This window comes from Indicator indicator, chromosome 3 (genome assembly GCF_027791375.1).
Source record: "Indicator indicator isolate 239-I01 chromosome 3, UM_Iind_1.1, whole genome shotgun sequence".
Classification (NCBI taxonomy): domain Eukaryota; kingdom Metazoa; phylum Chordata; class Aves; order Piciformes; family Indicatoridae; genus Indicator; species Indicator indicator.
Window position 1 is genome coordinate 2,383,057 of NC_072012.1, and position 18,156 is coordinate 2,401,212.

Sequence of the window (18,156 nt, forward strand, 5' to 3'; positions counted from 1 at the left end):
GTGGCCTGGCACTTCAAAATTTCAGAAGTACAGGGCCTTGGTTGACACAGGAGCTCAGTGCACCATAATACCATCAAATTATCAAGGGGGAGAATCTATAACTATTCAGGGAGTCACTGGTGGATCTCAAGAGTTGTTTAAGATAGAGGTTGATATAAGTTTAACTGGGAAGCAGTGGAAGAAACATACTATTGTAACAGGTCCTAATGCACCTTGTATTTTGGGAATTGACTTTCTGAGAGAAGGGCGTTTTAAAGACCCTAAGGGTTACAAATGGGCTTTTGGAATAGCAACTGTAGAAATTGATGGAGGGAAATTGAAGTTGTCCATTAGACCTGAGCTTTCAGATGAATCTGCAGTTGTGGGACAACATGAGATAGAGGATGTAAAGCTGCCGGTTGCTTCTCAAACTGTGCATCACAGACAATACAGAACCAACCGTGACTCTTTGGTGCCCATTCAAAACTTGATTCGTCAGTTGGAGAGTCAGAAAGTCATCAGCAAAACTCATTCACCTTTCAACAGTCCAGTCTGGCCTGTGAGAAAGCAGAATGGAGAGTGGCGTCTGACAGTTGATTTCCGTGCCTTGAATGAAGTAACTCCACCCATGAGTGCAGCTGTACCAGACATGATGGAACTCCAATATGAGCTGGAATCCAAGCAGGCCAAATGGTATGCTACCATAGACATTGCTAATGCTTTCTTCTCTATTCCCATAGCAGAGGAATGCAGGCCTCAGTTTGCTTTCACCTGGAGAGGCATTCAGTACACATTCAATCGTTTGCCCCAGGGGTGGATTCACAGTTCAACCATCTGCCATGCAGTGATCCATGATGCTTTGGAGAAAGGTGGAGCTCCAGAACACATTCAGTTCATCGATGACATCATTGTCTGGGGTGAGACTGCTGAAGAAGTCTTCGAGAAAGGTAACAAAATCCTTGACTTCTCTTGCAAGCTGGTTTCGCTATCAAGCGAGACAAGGTGAAAGGACCTGCCAGAGAAATCCAGTTTCTGGGAGTGCGGTGGCAAGATGGTCGCCGTCACATCCCAATGGATGTGATAAACAGAGTCTCCACCATGGCAAATCCCATCAATAAGAAAGAAACTCTGCGTTTCTTAGGCATAGTGGGATTTTGGAGACTGCACATTCCTGGATACAGTCAGATTGTGAAACCTCTATATGATGTGACTCGAAAGAGAAACAGTTTCCAATGGGGTCCTGAGCAACAAGCAGCCTTTGACCAGATCAAGCGAGAGGTAGTCCAAGCCATGGGTCAGGGACCTGTCCGAACTGGTCCAGACATTAAGAACATTCTGTACACGGCCGCAAGTGACAATGGTCCAACCTGGTGCTTATGGCAAAGAGCTCCAGGGGAGACACGAGGACGTCCTCTTGGTTTCTGGGGTCGTGGCTACAGAGGCTCAGAGGCAAACTACACTCCAACAGAGAAAGAGATTTTAGCTGCTTATGAAGGAGTGAAAGCTGCTTCTGAAGTGATCGGAACTGAGTCACAACTTCTTCTAGCTCCTATATTACCAGTTCTGAATTGGATGTTCAAAGGCAAAGGTTCTTCACCACATCATGCAACAGATGCTACCTGGTCTAAGTGGATGGCTCTAATAACACAGAGAGCACAAATGGGAAATCTCGAAAGGCCTGGTTTGGTGGAGGTGATCACAAACTGGCCAGAAGGCACAAGCTGTGCAAAACCTCCAGAGGAGAGAGTAACTCGTGCTGAGGAAGCTCCTCCTTACAGTGATCTGTCTGATGATGAAAAGAGATATGCTTTGTTCACAGACGGTTCCTGTCGTCTTGTTGGGAACAAGCGGAGATGGAAATCTGCAGTGTGGAGTCCAACGCGCAGAGTTGCAGAAGCGAGAGATGGAGAAGGAGAATCCAGTCAATTCGCAGAGGTAAAAGCTGTCCAGCTAGCTCTTAACGTAGCTGAACGTGAGAGATGGCCAAAGCTTTATCTCTACACCGACTCGTGGATGGTAGCCAATGCCTTGTGGGGTTGGCTGAAAGACTGGAAGAAGAATGGCTGGCAGAGGAAAAGGAAAGCCAATCTGGGCTGCAGATCTGTGGCAAGACATTGCTGCTCGCATTGAGAGAATCCCAGTGAAAGTGAGACACATCGATGCTCACATTCCTAAGAGCAAAGCTACTGAGGAACAACAACACAACCATCAGGCAGATCTAGCTGCAAGAGTTTCCCAGGTGGACACAAACTCTGATCCTGATCCTGATCTTGACTGGAAACACCGAGGTGAGCTGTTCTTAGCTCGGTGGGCCCATGACTCGTCAGGACATCAAGGCAGAGATGCAACCTACCGATGGGCTCGTGACAGATCCATTGACATTTCCATGGATGCTATCACACAAGTCATCCATGACTGTGACATTTGTGCTGCTATTAAGCAGGCAAAGCGGATCAAGCCCTTGTGGTACGGTGACCGATGGTCCAAGTACAAGTATGGTGAAGCCTGGCAGATTGACTACATCACTCTACCTCGTTCTCCATCTGGTAAGCAGTATGTGCTGACTATGGTGGAGGCAAGCACTGGATGGCTGGAAACTTATCCAGTTCCTCATGCAACTTCACGTAACACCATTCTTGGTCTGGAAAGACAAATCCTGTGGAGACATGGAACTCCAGAGAGGATTGAGTCAGACAACGGAACTCATTTCAAGAACAATCTTGTAAAAAACTGGGCCAAAGAGCACGGCATCGAGTGGATATTCCACATTCCCTACTATGCACCAGCTGCAGGGAAGATCGAACGCTACAATGGTTTGCTGAAAACCACTCTCAAAGCCATGGGGGATGGATCTTTGAAAAACTGGGAGAAACATTTAGCACAAGCAACCTGGTTGGTGAATAGTAGAGGTTCAGTGAATCGAGCTGGACCTGCCCAATCAGATTTGTTGTGAAAGGAGGAAGGTGATAGAGTTCCTGTTATCAGAGAAAAGAATCTGTTAGGCAAAACTGTTTGGGTATTTTCTCCTTCAGGAGAGGCCAAGCCTGTCCGAGGGGTGGTTTCTGCTGAAGGTCCTGGTCACACCTATTGGGTGATGCAAGAAAATGGTGAAATTCAGTGTATTCCACAAAGAAATCTAACTTTGGCTGAGAGAGGTTAAATTCAGTGTTGCGCAGATACAGCATCGCGCCCAAGAGGAGAGTTCATGAGATCTACAGTGCACGAACCCTGAGAGCCCTGAGTCACCTGAGAGTCCCTGTTCCTTTCTTCACTCCATCTGCGAGGAAACAAGCTGTTTGCTGTTTTTCCTGTGATTTGACTCTTTTGAATCATCTACATCTGAAATAGCCGGAATGGACTATGGTCTTTATTCACCTATTGTTGTAGATATTATTTTAGATTAGATAAATGATAGTAGCAGCCAATGGAATTGTTTAGAAGGGGTGGACTGTGATGGTTTGAAACTGTCTTTTTAATTTTTCCTTGCAAAGTTCAGAACAGAGAAAGTGAAAGAATGTAAATAAGTCACTATTGGGTGTAAGAAAGCAAAATAACGATTGTTCTAAACACTTCCATTGGATAGATAGAAATGTTTAAGAACTATTACCCAAAACAAAGTAGGCATTCGGCACATTCTGCGTTCGGCAGTGGGGGCAGTTGCTGGGCTGTCTGGCTGCTGTTTCTTCTTCTCTTCTGGCTGAAGATAACACGTACTGACCTTGGCAGCTAAGTTAACAACTTTCTGCTTAACTAACTCTGCTTCTCTGTCCAGGGGGGTCTGGGGGGGAAGCTCCTGGGAGAGAGAGGCCCCTTTGGGAGGATCCCCTTGGGGGGAAGCAAAGGGAGATCGATTGTGCTTTTTCTGTTGATTGTATATATTTGTGAATGTTGTGAATTTTGTATATTTGTACATATTCATTGCATTTCATTGTAGAATTTAGACTCTGCTTGTAAATACAGCTTTTCATTTGCTTCCAGACTGAGCTAGCCTGGTTATTGTTGGTGGGGGGGGGAATTTCAGCTCACACCGACACACTGACCCCCAGCCCTCAGATATTGTTAAACATTTATTAGATCTCCTCTCAGTCTTCTCTCCAGACTAAACACCTCCAGGGCTCTCAGCCTCTCCTCCCCAGGCAGTGCTCCAGTGCCTTCAGCATCCTTGTAGCCCTCCATTGGACTCTCTCCAGCAGATCCCTGTCCCTCTTGAACTGGGGAGCCCAGAACTGGATGCAATATTCCAGGTGAGGTTTCACCAGGGCAGAGTAGAGGGGGAGGAGACCCTCCCTGGATCTGCTGGACACACTGTTCTTAATGCACCCCTGGATCCCATTGGCCCCCTTGGCCACCAGGGCACAATGCTGTCCCATGCAGAACTTGTTATCCACCAGGGTGACAAAGCCAGGTCCACAAAACCTCCACCATGCAGCAGAAACACAAAAAGATCCTCCAAAAATCCAGCACAGCCATGAAGCATGACAAGCTCTGCCATCTAATTATCCAGAGCAGGGAACATCCATGTGGGGGAAATAAAATTGGCATTGAGTTATAGGGATAAATAAATAATACAAACCAACATATCTTGTGTTTGTATGTTTGTGATGATTATTCGTTGTGTATTGTGTGCAGGATGTTTATGTTGGCGGTTGGGGTGTGGGTGTGCATGGTGATGATCTAGGGCATGGGCCATGGATGTGGCTATGGGGTTTGGAGGCGTGGTGGGTGTGGGGTTTTGGAATTTACTGGTTTAGGGATGGGTGGTGGTGGGGGGGGGGGGGGAAGGATGGTGGATAATGGGATGTTGAGGGGAGGGGAGGAGGGGAGGGGAGGGGGGGGGAGGGGGGGGAGGGGAGGGGAGGGGAGGGGAGGGGAGGGGAGGGGAGGGGAGGGGGAGGGGCGGGGAGGGGAGGGGAGGGGAGGGGAGGGGAGGGGAGGGGAGGGGAGGGGAGGGGCGGGGAGGGGAGGGGGGAGGGGAGGGGAGGGGGAGGCGGGGAGGGAGGGGACGGGAAAGGGAAGGGCAAAGGGGACAGGGACAAAGGGAAGGGAAAAGGGAAGGGAACAGGGAAGGGAAAAGGGGAAGGGACAACGGGACAGGGACACTGTGACCGGGAAACGGACAGTGACACGGGACGTGGTAACAGGTGCCACGGGCAACATGACACGGCCAGTGCATCCCGTCCGGCCACCTGCCCGTTACCCTTACCTTCCCCTTCCCTTGCCCTTCCCTTCCCTTCCCTTCCCTTCCCTTCCCTTCCCTTCCCTTCCCTTCCCTTCCCTTCCTTCCCTTCCCTTCCCCTTCCCTTCCCTTCCCTTCCCTTCCCTTCCCTTCCCTTCCCTTCCCTTCCCTTTCCCCCCCCAATAATATATTCACTTCTCTTAAAGAAATGCAGTCAGTATAGAACTGTGCTGTTTAGACTACTGTCAGGCTTAAGAGCTTGCAAAACACATGGCTAAATGAGCTGGAAATTATATATCATTAATATCATCAGGAGAAAACACTTTTTTTTCCTTTTTTTTTGTTTCTAATTTCACTTGCTTCACAGCTATGTTTTAACCAGTTTCAATATGGGAAACTCCTTACTTCTGGCAATTCTGCTTGTCAGCAGCAACATTTTGTTTGCAAACTAAAAGGCTTGTTTAGTTTCCCATATTGCCTTTTCTTTATATATATATTTTTTTCCCCTGTAGCATATGCCATAGCCTGTAAATTACATGAGTCCAAGAAGGGAATAGAGCTCTCTGGCTGAAAAGGTGGTGTTGAGATGATAAGGTCAGCGGTGATGTCTCTTCTGCAAACCTTGAGAAGTATTTATCCAAGTCAGAGCTAAATTTTTCAATCATTACAATGTAACAAAAAATAATTTTAAAAGAGGTCTTTTGTTGGTTTTTTTTTAATAGACTTAGGGAAAGGAAGAAAATAAATCCTACCCAGTGAACCTAATTTTCTGCTCTGTTAGACAGGTGTAAATCTCTAGTACGATCTGCACGGTTTCTACAACTGCTAGCTTCTGTAAATCACAGCATCACAGAATGATGGAGGCTGGTGGAGACCTCTGAGCTCATCAAGCCCAGCCTATGACCCAACACCACCATATCAGCTAAACCCTGCCACCAAGTGTCACATCCAAGCTTTTCTTAAAGACCTCCAGGGATGGGGGCTCCACCACCTGGGCAGTCCATCCCAGTGCCTAATCAGCCTTGCTGTGAGGAATTGCTTCCTGATACCCAACCTAAACCTCCCCTGGCACAGCTTCAGGCCATGCCCTCTTGTGCGGGGAGCAGAGCCTGACCCCCACCTGACTACAACTTCCTTTGAGGTAGTTCTAGAGAGTGATAAGGTCCCCTCTAAGTCTCCTCTTCTCCAGGCTGAACACCCCCAGCTCCCTCAGCCTCCCCTCATCAGCCTTTCCCTCCAGCCCCCTCCCCAGTCTGGTTGCTCTCCTCTGGCCCTGCTCCAGCACCTCAAGGTCCTTCCTGAACTGAGGTGCCCAGAACTGGACACAGGACTCAAGGTGTGGTTTAGCCAGTGCTGAGTCCAGGGAAGAATTCCATCCCCATTCCTGCTAGCCACACTATTGCTGATGCAGGCCAGGATGCCATTGGCCTTCTTGGCCACCTGGGCACACTGCTGGCTCATGTTCAGCTGCTGTCAACCAGCACCCCCAGGTCCCTCTCTGCCAGGCTGCTCTCCAGGCAGTCATCCCCCACTCTGTAGCCTGCATGGGGTTGTTGTGGCCAAAGTGCAGGACCCTGCATTTGGTCTTGTTGAATCTCATACCATTGGCCTCAGCCTCAGCTGTCTTAGAGTCCTAAAGAAGTTAATGCATCTTAGCATAATTTTAATTCCAGTCCTGAGTTTAAATATCAGATTTTAAGGGAACAGAGATCCCAGGTGCACACTGTGGACATACTTTCTCCCTTACTTAGTAGTTCTCACTTAGTCTGGGGCAAGAGCATCTTCTCCAGCTGCTTGTAAATCTGTCAGTGAGAATCCCCCCTGTCACCTTCCCTGTTTTTTGCTTTCATCCTCCTTAGGTGCCTCTTTCCTTCCTTCTTGGTGTTGAGGTCAGTTCTCTTTGACATCTTTATCAGTGACCTCAACAAGGGGATTGAGTGCACACTCAGTAAGTTTACAGCCCACACCAAGCTGGGTGGGAGCCAAGGAAGGCTCTGCAGAGGGATCTGGCCAGAGTGGATCAATGGGCTGAGACCAGTTGTATGACCTTCACCAAGGCCAACTCCTGGGTCCTGCACTTCAGTCAAACTACTACCTCAAAGGAGGTTGTAGTGAGATGGAGTCCAGCCTCTTCTCCCAGGTAAAAAGTGGTAGGATGAGAGGAAATGTCCTCAAGTTGCACCAAGGGAAGTTTAGATTAGGTATTAGGAAAAGTTTCTTCACCGAAAGGGTCATCAGGCACTGGCACAGGCTGCCCAGGGAAGTGGTGGAGTCATCATCCCTGGAAGGGTTTAAAAGTTGTTTGGATGAAGTGCTAAGGGACATGGTCTGACAGGGAGGTGTGAGGCTACAGAATCACAGAATCAGCCAGCTTGGAAGAGACCTCCAAGGTCATCAAATCCAACCAATCAACCAACCCTGTCTAATCAACTAAACCATGGCACTAAGTGCCTCATCCTGTAGCTTCTTAAACACCTCCAGGGACACTGACCCCACCACCTCCCTGGGCAGCACATTCGGGTAGCAAATCTTTCTTTCTGGGAAGAATTTCTTTCTAAGCTCAAGCCTAAACTTCCCCTGGTGCAGCTCGAGACTGTGTCCTCTTGTTCTGCTGCTGGTTGCCTGGGAGAAGAGACCAACCCCCACCTGGCTACAACCTCCCTTCAGGGAGTTGTAGACAGCAATGAGGTCTGCCCTGTGCCTCCAGGCTAAACACCCCCAGCTCCCTCAGCCTCTCCTCACAGGGCTGTGCTCCAGACCCTTCTCCAGCCTTGTTACCCTTCTTGGACACGTTCTATGCAATGGTTGGATGCAATGACCTTCAGGTGTTTTCCAACCAGGTGATTCTATGATTCTCTGTCTATTCTTGTTCATTCCATCTTGTTTGGTGATAACGTTGCCAGTCCTAAGTGAAACATGATCTGGACAATCACAATCATCCTCCTCAGCCTTGACATTAAACCTCTTTCCACAAGAGTCAGAACTGATCATTTCTTTCTTAGGGATGGAGGTAAAGTCTGCAGTCAGAATTATGGCTGATGAAGAAATATAGTAATAGATCGTTCCCTGCTCAGAAACGGAAAACTCACTTAAGTCATTGGTGTATTTTTAATTCTTGTTTGTCTATGAACAGAAGTAACTAGTCAGAAATATTATTTAATGACTAGAAGAAAAAAAAATGTTAAAATCAGAGAATAGAGTCATAGAATCAGTCAGGGTTGGAAGGGACCACAAGGATCATCCACTTCCAACCCCCCTGCCATGGGCAGGGACACCTCACACTACAGCAGGCTGGCCAGAGCCTCATCCAGCCTGGCTGCAAACACCTCCAGGGATGGGGCCTCAACCACCTCCCTGGACAACCCATTCCAGGCTCTCACCACTCTCATGGGGAAGAACTTCCTCACATCCAGTCTGAATCTCCCCACTTCCAGCTTTGTTCCATTCCCCCCAGTCCTGTCACTACCTGATATCCTAAAATGTCCCTCCCCAGCTTTCTTGTAGCTCCCTTCAGATCCTGGAAGGCCACAAGAAGGTCTCCTGGGAGCCTTCTCTTCTCCAGATGACCAGCCCCAACTCTCTCAGTCTCTCCTCAAAGGAGAGGTGCTCCAGCCCTCTGATCATCCTGGTGGTCCTTCTCTGGACACCTTCCAGCATGTCCAGATCCCTCTTGTAACAGAGGCTCCAGAACTGGACGCAGTACTCCAGGTGGGGTCTCAGCAGAGTGGAGCAGAGGGGGAGAATCCCCTCCCTGGCCCTGCTGGCCACACTTCTCTTGCTGCAGCCCAGGCTCTGCTTGGCTCTCTGGGCTGCAAGTGCTCACTGCTGGCTCCTGTTGAGCTTCTCATCCCCAGCACCCCCAAGTCCCTCTCCTCAGGGCTGCTCTCCAGCCAGTCCCTGCCCAGCCTATATCAGTGCTTGGGATTGCCCTGACCCAGCTGCAGGACCTTGCACTTTGTCTTGTTGAACCTCCTGAGGTTGGCTTGTGCCCAGCTCTCCAGCCTCAGCCTGTCCAGGTCCCTCTGGATGGGAGGGGGGAAAAATGGAAGAAATGAAACAAGGCTGAAATGTGGTTTAGAAGGGAGATAATAAAGTATAAAGAGTGCTCTCACTAGAAGCTCATCTTTGCCCACGCTGGAATCAGAGCTTGCTATCTTAAGCTCAGTAATTTGATCCTAGGGAAATGTTCAGCCCAGAAGAGTGTTTGGGACTAATTCATGTTAAGATTTTGGCTGGTGTCTTCTTGTTCTTAAGTATGGATTCTCAAAGAAGTGATGGTTTCATATGGGTTTTAATGTTGGAGTACTCAATTAAAAAATGTTCTTTCCAAGGATGAGAGCCTAGATTAAGTTATTCTGAGACTTACAGTGGACTCCTTCATACCTTAAGTTTCTTTCTTCTGTTGGAATCTAGGAGCCAGTCTTTCCTCACTATAATCAGAGAAAAGCTTTACCATTATTATTCCTTCATAAATATGAAGGTATCTGCAGAATAACCTCAGGAATTTATTAGAGCAAATGTCATTCCTCTTAAGTTTAAAAAAAGCCACTTCAATAATAAGGTTTTTATTGTTTTTATTATTAACTAACTCTTCAGTTGGGCTTTCCCTCTGAAAATTATGAAGCTTTATCTCTGATTAAATTGATTTTATTTTTTTTTTAAGGAGAATGGTCATGCCATTTTTGTCTTACAGGGTTCATAAAAATGGCCATGTCTGACTTTTTCCAAAAGATTTATATCTACTTTGCCTTCTCTTGTACTCTAATTTAAATAGAATCACAGAATTGTCAGGGTTGGAAGGGACCTCAAGGATCAGCCAGTTCCAACCCCCCTGCCATGGGCAGGGACTCCTCACACTCCAGCAGGTTGCTCACAGCCACATCCAGCCTGGCTGCAAAAACCTCCAGGGGTGAGGCTTCCACCACCTCCCTCAGCAACCTCTTCCAGGTCTCACCAGCCTCATGGGGAAGAACTTCTTCCCAACATCCAATCTGAATCTCCCCATTTCTAGTTTTGCTCCATTTCCCCAGTCCCTATCACTCCTTGACACCCTCAAAAGTCCCTCCCCAGCTTTCCTGTAGCCCCCTTCAGATCCTGGAAGGCCACAAGAAGCTTTGCTGGGAGCCTTCTCTTCTCCAGACTGAACAGCCCCAACTCTCTCAGTCTGTCCTCATAGCAGAGGAACTCACAACCTCTCCTCTCCTCCTCCCTCTCCTTCCCTTCTCAGTACCTCACAAACACAAAGATGCCAGCAGAAGGTCAGGAAAGAGTTAAGGGAGCAATGTAAAGCAGAGATCACAGTGAGAAGGAGTGAAAAAGGGAGAGAAAAGTAAATGCAGTTAAATTTTATCCTCATTAGCAAACCAATCGGATTACATGCACCTATCATTATCTTTCTTTTGTATCCAATGGCCAATGTTATTTTCATTTTACTCAAAGATGTCCAGAAAGTTCCTATTCTTTGTCTATAGTTAGGACACTAAGCTAAGGCACTTAGCTTTAAACTGTAACATAATTAAAAGGAAGGTTTTCAGCTAACCCTGAGATCATACAATCACAGAATTGTCAGGGTTGGAAGGGACCTCAAGGATCATCCAGTTCCAACCCCCCTGCCATGGGCAGGGACTCCTCACACTACAGCAGGTTGCTCACAGCCACATCCAGCCTGGCTGCAAAAACCTCCAGGGATGAGGCTTCCACCACCTCCCTGGGCAACCTGTGCCAGTGTCTCATCACCCTCATGGGGAAGAACTTCTTTCTAACATCTCATCTGAATCTCCCCATTTTCTATTTTTTTCCACTTGTTTGATGTTTCCTGTGGTCACTTCCACTTAAAAAGAACCTTGAGAGTTTTCTTTGAGGAGGAAAAAAGAAAAAAAGGTTGCTTGCTGATGTTATTTACAGTTTAATTGCCAGTTTAATTGCAATCTAATGTCTCATTTACTGTGACACACTCTGCTCTGCAGGCTGAGCTGCAATAGATCACAGGAGTCACAATGGCAATAGATTCACCTGGGTTTAGGCAACCTCACCCTGTTGCCAGCACATGTGCCCTCAGAAAATTCCCTGACCCTCCAGTGCTGATCAGAAGATGAAAAATGTTCTCACCAAATGTAGTCTGAATATTTCACTTGGGTTTGCTCTCCCAGGTTTTGTCCCTGGCTCGTTCTCCACTTTCTGGCCTGTCTATATGTTGCTGGACACATTCAGGGGTTGTCCTAGAAAAAGCATTTCACAGTATGAGTACAGACACTAGCTGATGGCTTTGGCATGTTTTGACTCTCTTCACTATGGATGTTCAGGAGGGAGAGGGATCCGCTGGAGAGAGTCCGAAGGAGGGCTATGAAGATGATGAAGGGACTGGAGCACTGCCTGGTGAAGAGAGGCTGAGAGCCCTGGGGCTGTTTAGTCTGGAGAGGAGAAGACTGAGAGGGGATCTGATCAATGACTATCAATATTTGAGGGCTGGGGGTCAAGAGGGAGGGGACAGGCTCTGCTCACTTGCACCCTGGGATAGGACAAGGGACATTGGATAGAAACTCCAGCACAGGAGGTTCCACCTCAACATGAGGAGGAATTTCTTCACTGTGAGGGTCCCAGAGCACTGGAACAGGCTGCCCAGAGAGGTTGTGGAGTCTCCTTCTCTGGAGACTTTCCAGCCCCACCTGGATGTGTTGTTGTGTGACCTGTGCTGGATTCTAAGGTCCTACTCTGGCAGGGGGGTGGACTGGAAGACCTCCAGAGGTCCCTTCCAGCCCCTAACATCCTGTGATTCTCTGATCCTGTGATCCTGCTTTGAAGGACATCTAACCCTCACTTCCATACTACAAAGAGTTATACTTGTAGTATAGAGAAGATCCATTTGAGGATCTGGTCCTCTTTCTGCTGCTGATTAGAGAGCTGTATGAGAATGAAAAACAAATAACAAAACCAAAACCAAACACATTTGATGCATCCAGATACTAAATGACAAAAAGTTATGAAGGTTTGCTGCTAATAGTGTGTATTCATGGATTTATGAAATAACTTTGGTTGGGAGAGACCTTTATAAAGTAACTTTGGTTGGGAGAGATCTTTAGGGGTCATCTGGCCAAAACACATGCTCAAAGCAGATCCAGATAGAACAGGTTTCTCAAGGCCTTTATTCAGTCCAGTTCTGAATGCTGTGATGGTTTTAAGACTGTCTTTTTAATTTTTCTTCACAAAGTTCAAGCAGAGAAAATGAAAGAATGTAAATAAGTCACTATTGGGTGTAAGAAAGCAAAATAATGATTGTTATAAAACCTTCTATTGGAGAGGTAGAAATGTTTAAGAATCTCTACTCAAAACAAGGTTGGGGAGTTGGGCAGTCTGGCTCTCAGCTTGCTTGCTGGGCTTCTGTCTGCTGTTTCTTCTTTTCTGGCTGAAGATAAGACACTGACCTTGACGAGCTAAGTCTAACAGCCTCTCTGCTTCTTGACTCTCTGCCTTCTGCCAGGGGGATCTGGGGGGAGTCCTTCTGGCTGGGGGGGAGGCCACTTGGGGGAAGCAAAGGGGGTTTCGTTGTGCTTTTCTGTTGATTGTACCTATTTGTAACTGTTGTGAATAGTGTCTGTTTGTACAGATCCATTGCATTGCATCATAGATTGTAGATTTGCTTGTAAACACAGCTTGCATTTGCTTCCAGACTGAGCTAGCCTGGTTATTGTTGGTGTGGGAGGGGGATTTCAGCTCTCACACTGTTACAACTGCCTTGAAGGGAGATGATTCCATAACCATCTCTATAGCCCTCTACAGGACTCACTCGAGGGTCTTCCATGTACTGCAGTGCCCCAAACTGAAATAGTGCTCCAGATGTGTTTGTACAAGTACTAAATAGAAAGGAAAGGTTTCTTCACTGGACTTCCTAGCTTTTCATCTTGCTGATGCAGTCAAGGGTGTAGTTGGCCTTCTTTGCTGCATCCACACACTGCTGATTCATGTTCCTGGTTCAGTCACAGCTATAAATTGAAGAGCTGAAGGGTTGTACATGTTCATGCCCATCTTTGATCAAAACCAGCCAAGAAATGGGGCAGCTTCCCACACCTGCCTTATGAAATTGATGTCAGGAGGCCCCTGCAGGGCCACAATCCTCCCTCCTATTACAGAGCTGCATCTCCTAGGTGATGCAAACATCATTTATGGCTCTGAAGAACTGGGGAAATGTCCTGGTTTAAGACAGCCTGCTCTCACAAGCATAGAATCACAGAATCATAGAATCAGCCAGGTTGGAAGAGACCTCCAAGATCATCCAGTCCAACCTATCACCCAGCCCTATCCAATCAACCAGACCATGGCACTGAGTGCCTCATCCAGGCTTCTCTTGAACATCTCCAGGGATGGTGACTCCACCACCTCCCTGGGCAGCACATCCCAATGGAAAATCTCTCTCTCTGGAAAGAACTTCCTCCTAACATCCAGCCTAGACCTCCCCTGGCACAACTTGAGACTGTGTCCCCTCCTTCTGCTGCTGGTTGCCTGGGAGAAGAGACCAACCCCCACCTGGCTACAAACTCCCTTCAGGGAGTTGTAGACAGCAATGAGGTCTGCCCTGAGCCTCCTCTTCTCCAGGCTAAACACCCCCAGCTCCCTCAGCTTCTCCTCACAGGGCTGTGCTCCAGACCCCTCCCCAGCTTCCTTGCCCTTCTCTGGACACCTTCCAGTCCCTCAACATCTCTCTTGAATTCAGGAGCCCAGAACTGGACACAGCACTCAAGGTGTGGCCTGACCAGAGCTGAGCACAGGGCAGAATAACCTCCCTTGTCCTGCTGGCCACACTATTCCTGATGCAGGCCAGGATGCCATTGGCCTTCTTGGCCACCTGGGCACACTGCTGGCTCATGTTCAGCTACTATCACCCAGCACCCCCAGGTCCCTCTCTGCCTGGCTGCTCTCCAGCCACTCTGTCCCCAGCCTGTAGCACTGCTTGGGGTTGTTGTGGCCAAAGTGTAGAACCCTGCACTTAGCCTTGTGAAATCTCATCCCATTGGCCTCTGCCCGCCCAGCCAGCCTGGCAAGCAAGTTCCCCACACACAGACAGGAGGGAAAGTAACACAAAAAAAGCCCTGGGCTGAGATAAGAAGTTCAATGAGATGATCTGATGTACAATTAGCTTAGCCTGTTTCACAGAGAAGCTCAGCAAAAGCAGAATCAGCAGCAGAAGCCAGCTGTAGAACGACCCCCCCAAGCCTGCTGCTAGCCCAGTGGAAAAGACCAGCACCCCAAAACTGGAAACTGGAAGCAGCAACTGGAAACAGGAAGCCTCTCATGTTACAAGCTGAACTACAAGCCCAATGATGCTTTGCTCCTGCCAGCACTTTTGTTTTAAAGCTTCCATGACCTCAGCATGGCATCAAATACTCACCAGTGTCACCACTGGCCAGCAGGACAAGGGAGGTTATTCTGCCCTGTACTCAGCACTGGTCAGGCCACACCTTGAGTGCTGTGTCCAGTTCTGGGCTCCTCAATTCAAGAGAGATGTTGAGGGACTGGAAGGTGTCCAGAGAAGGGCAAGGAAGCTGGGGAGGGGTCTGGAGCACAGCCCTGTGAGGAGAGGCTGAGGGAGCTGGGGGTGTTTAGCCTGGAGAAGAGGAGGCTCAGGGCAGACCTCATTGCTGTCTACAACTCCCTGAAGGGAGGTTGTAGCCAGGTGGGGGTTGGTCTCTTCTCCCAGGCAACCAGCAGCAGAACAAAAGGACACAGTCTCAAGCTGTGCCAGGGGGAAGTTTAGGCTGGATGTTAGGAGGAAGAAATTCTTCCCAGAAAAAGAGATTGGCCACTGGAATGAACTGCCCAGGGAGGTGGTAGAGTCACCATCCCTGGAAGTGTCTAAAACCAGCCTGGAGGAGGCTCTCAGTGCCATGGGTTGGTTGATTAGATGGTGTTGGGTGATAGGTTGGACTGGATGATCTCAAAGGTCCTTTCCAACCTGGTTAATTCTGTGTGAATTGGCTAAAGCCATGACAGGATAAATGTGTAATGCGTGTAACTAGAAAAGTACAGAGATTCTTCTGAAAGCATTCAGTCATGGATGATACACAGGAGGTCTGTCTGCATCTCTGTGATCTTGACAGAATTATTCTCCTAACTCTAAGTAATGATCAAGAATGACTAAGCTGGAAGGGGTAATGACTTCCTTCTTAGATCTGGAGCTTCAGAGGAGTGTGCCAAACACAAGGCAAATGTGATTATTCCAGCTCTGAAATTTCACTGTCATCCTGAAAACTGCTTTCAGCTGTTCCAGGCCTGGAGAGAGATGATGTTCCACCAGTTGGAATTAATTTTGTTTGTTCAAAGTTGCCAGACAGCAAAGGGTAGGCTGGACTCAGAAGTAGCTATGACCTAGTCTACCCTGGTAGGAGGTTAGGACTGACTTAAATTCTGTCCTGGTTTTCCTGTTGGAGGAATGGAAATGAGTGACCATTCACAGGCAGAGCAGACTTAGAGTACCAGTGGGCTTTAGCAAGCAGAGACCACCCCCAGAATTGGGACACTTAAAACCTGTATTTGAAATTGGTATTGAGTGTCAATAAATGCAAAATAATGCTCTATAGGGATCTGTAATGACTAAGGTTTCGTAGTGAGGGGAAAGCAATGTAGCACACAGAATCACAGAACATTAGAGGTTGGAAGGGACCTCCAGAGATCATCAGGTCCAACCCCCCTGCCAGAGCAGGAGCACCCAGGGGAGTTTGCACAGGAATGCATCCAGGTGGGGTTGGAAAGTCTCCAGAGAAGGAGACTCCACAACTCCCAGGGGCAGCCTGTTCCAGGGCTTTGTCACCCTCACTGTAAAGAAGTTTCTCCTCATGTTGAGCTGAAACCTTCTCTGTTCAAGTTTGTCTCCATTGTTCCTTGGCTTATTCCTGTGCACCACCCAAAAGAGCCTGGCCCCCTCCCCTTGACACCCACCCCTCAGCTCTTGAGAGACATTGATCAGATCCCCTCTCAGCCTTCTCTTCTCCAGACTAAACAGCCCCAGGGCTCTCAGTCTCTCTTCACAGAGGAGATGCTCAAGTCCCCTAAGCATCCTCCTGGCTCTCTGCTGGTTCTCTCCAGCAAGTCCCTGTCTCTCTTGAACTGGGAGACAGGGACCTGCAATCTGTAGCACATTGTGGATCTGTAGCCATGTGGATGCAGCTGGCACACTGGAAACTGGTGTGCATCAAGCTGCTGCTTCTAAAGACACTACAGGTTTAGTCCACAAACCTCATTTACCAAAATATATGTAGTAGTTGGATGCAACTCTTATTGTAGGTCTAGATTTATACTTATGCTTTTCCTGTAATCTTACCTTGGAGTATTTATCTCAGCACCTTCTCATCACTTTCTCTTTTTACCTTCACATCATACACCAGAAACTTCCTTTCAAAGCTGTCATGCACAGATTCATACTGAGAGAGAAGGATGGCACCTCTGTGTTCTGCAATGAAGTGTTATGATCTCAAGGCAGTCTGATATGCTTACCTCTGCTACAGCAGTAAGACAACTAGGATGGTAGTAGTAGTGAGTATAGTAGTAGTATAGTATAGCTGGCACAGAGAAGTCAAGTTCTGCAGCCCCTATTGCAGGAAGGATCTGGATGTGCTGGAATATGTCCAGAGAAGGGCCATGAGGATGAACAGAGGGCTGGAGCTGCTCTGCTCTGGAGACAGACTGAGAGAGTTGGGGCTGTTCAGTCTGGAGAAGAGAAGGCTCCCAGGAGACCTTCTGGTGGCCTTCCAGTATCTGAAGGGGGCTACAAGAAAGCTGGGGAGGGACTTTTGAGGGTGTCAGGGAGTGATAGGACTGGGGGGAATGGAGCAAAACTAGAAATAGGTAAATTCAGATTGGATGTCTGGAAGAAGTTCTTCAGCATGAGGGTGGTGAGAAACTAGAAGAGGTTGCCCAGGGAGGTGGTGGAAGCCTCATCCCTGGAGGTTTTTGCAGCCAGGCTGGATCTGGCTGTGAGCAACCTGCTGTAGTGTGAGGTGTCCCTGCCCATGGCAGGGGGTTGGAACTGGCTGATCCTTGAGATCCCTTCCAACCCTGATAATTCTATGATTCTAAAGTAAAATGCAATAGAACTATAGTGTATAAAATAAAACAGCAAAGTAGCAAGAGCTACTATAGGAGAAATACTATAGTAGAAATTAAATACTAAGGCTAGTATAGTAGTAAAGCCAGTAAGAGGTAGCTTATAGTGAAGCTAGTACAGCAATAAAGACACCCTGCTCTTGACATGGAGAACATTAATGTGAGTTTAAAGTTTGTTTTCCTATTGGGGTTTGTGCTGTCTGGAAAAAGATTAACATAAAATCTCTTTCTGATACCATTCTTTTGATCTTCAGGGAATTGCTGGAATCCCCTGAAGAACTGTTAAAATATGCAAGGGTTTTTCACTTCCTAGAGTTACATTTTTAATGCAATTTCAGTAGCAGTTCCTTCTACAGTCTTTTTCCTCCAGAAAATTGTGTGTATTTACTGTTCTGGTTAAAAAGAAAGAAGATGTCAAATGCATTCTTCCATAGATGATAGAATGTGCAACAATCTTTGCCTTCAGATCATAGCACCTGAGCCAGAGTTGGAGAGCTGACTGAATTAGAATTCTCCTAATGAGCCACTGAGAGGTGACTAATATCATGATAAAGACAATCTCTGCTCCTCTTGCTGGAACCATCTTCACTATCTGAGATGGAATATTATTACTGTTCATCATCAATGTCTCCTGCCTCAGGATGTCATTTCTAAGGTGATTTTCTCATCAGTATTTTTTTTCCTTTTTTTTTTTTTTAATCTTGACTTTTTTATCCTTGCCACAATATTTATAACGTGCCACACAGGAACTCTAATTAAATCTTTTCTTTGCTCTATGCCTTCAGCCTCTGATGCATTGTATGATGTTACAGTCCTAAAGTAGAAGACTGAGAATCCACTAATGTAAACTTCTGGGAAGGTTTCCAGAAGTACATTCTGATTTGAAACCTGTAATAAATTGCACTGAC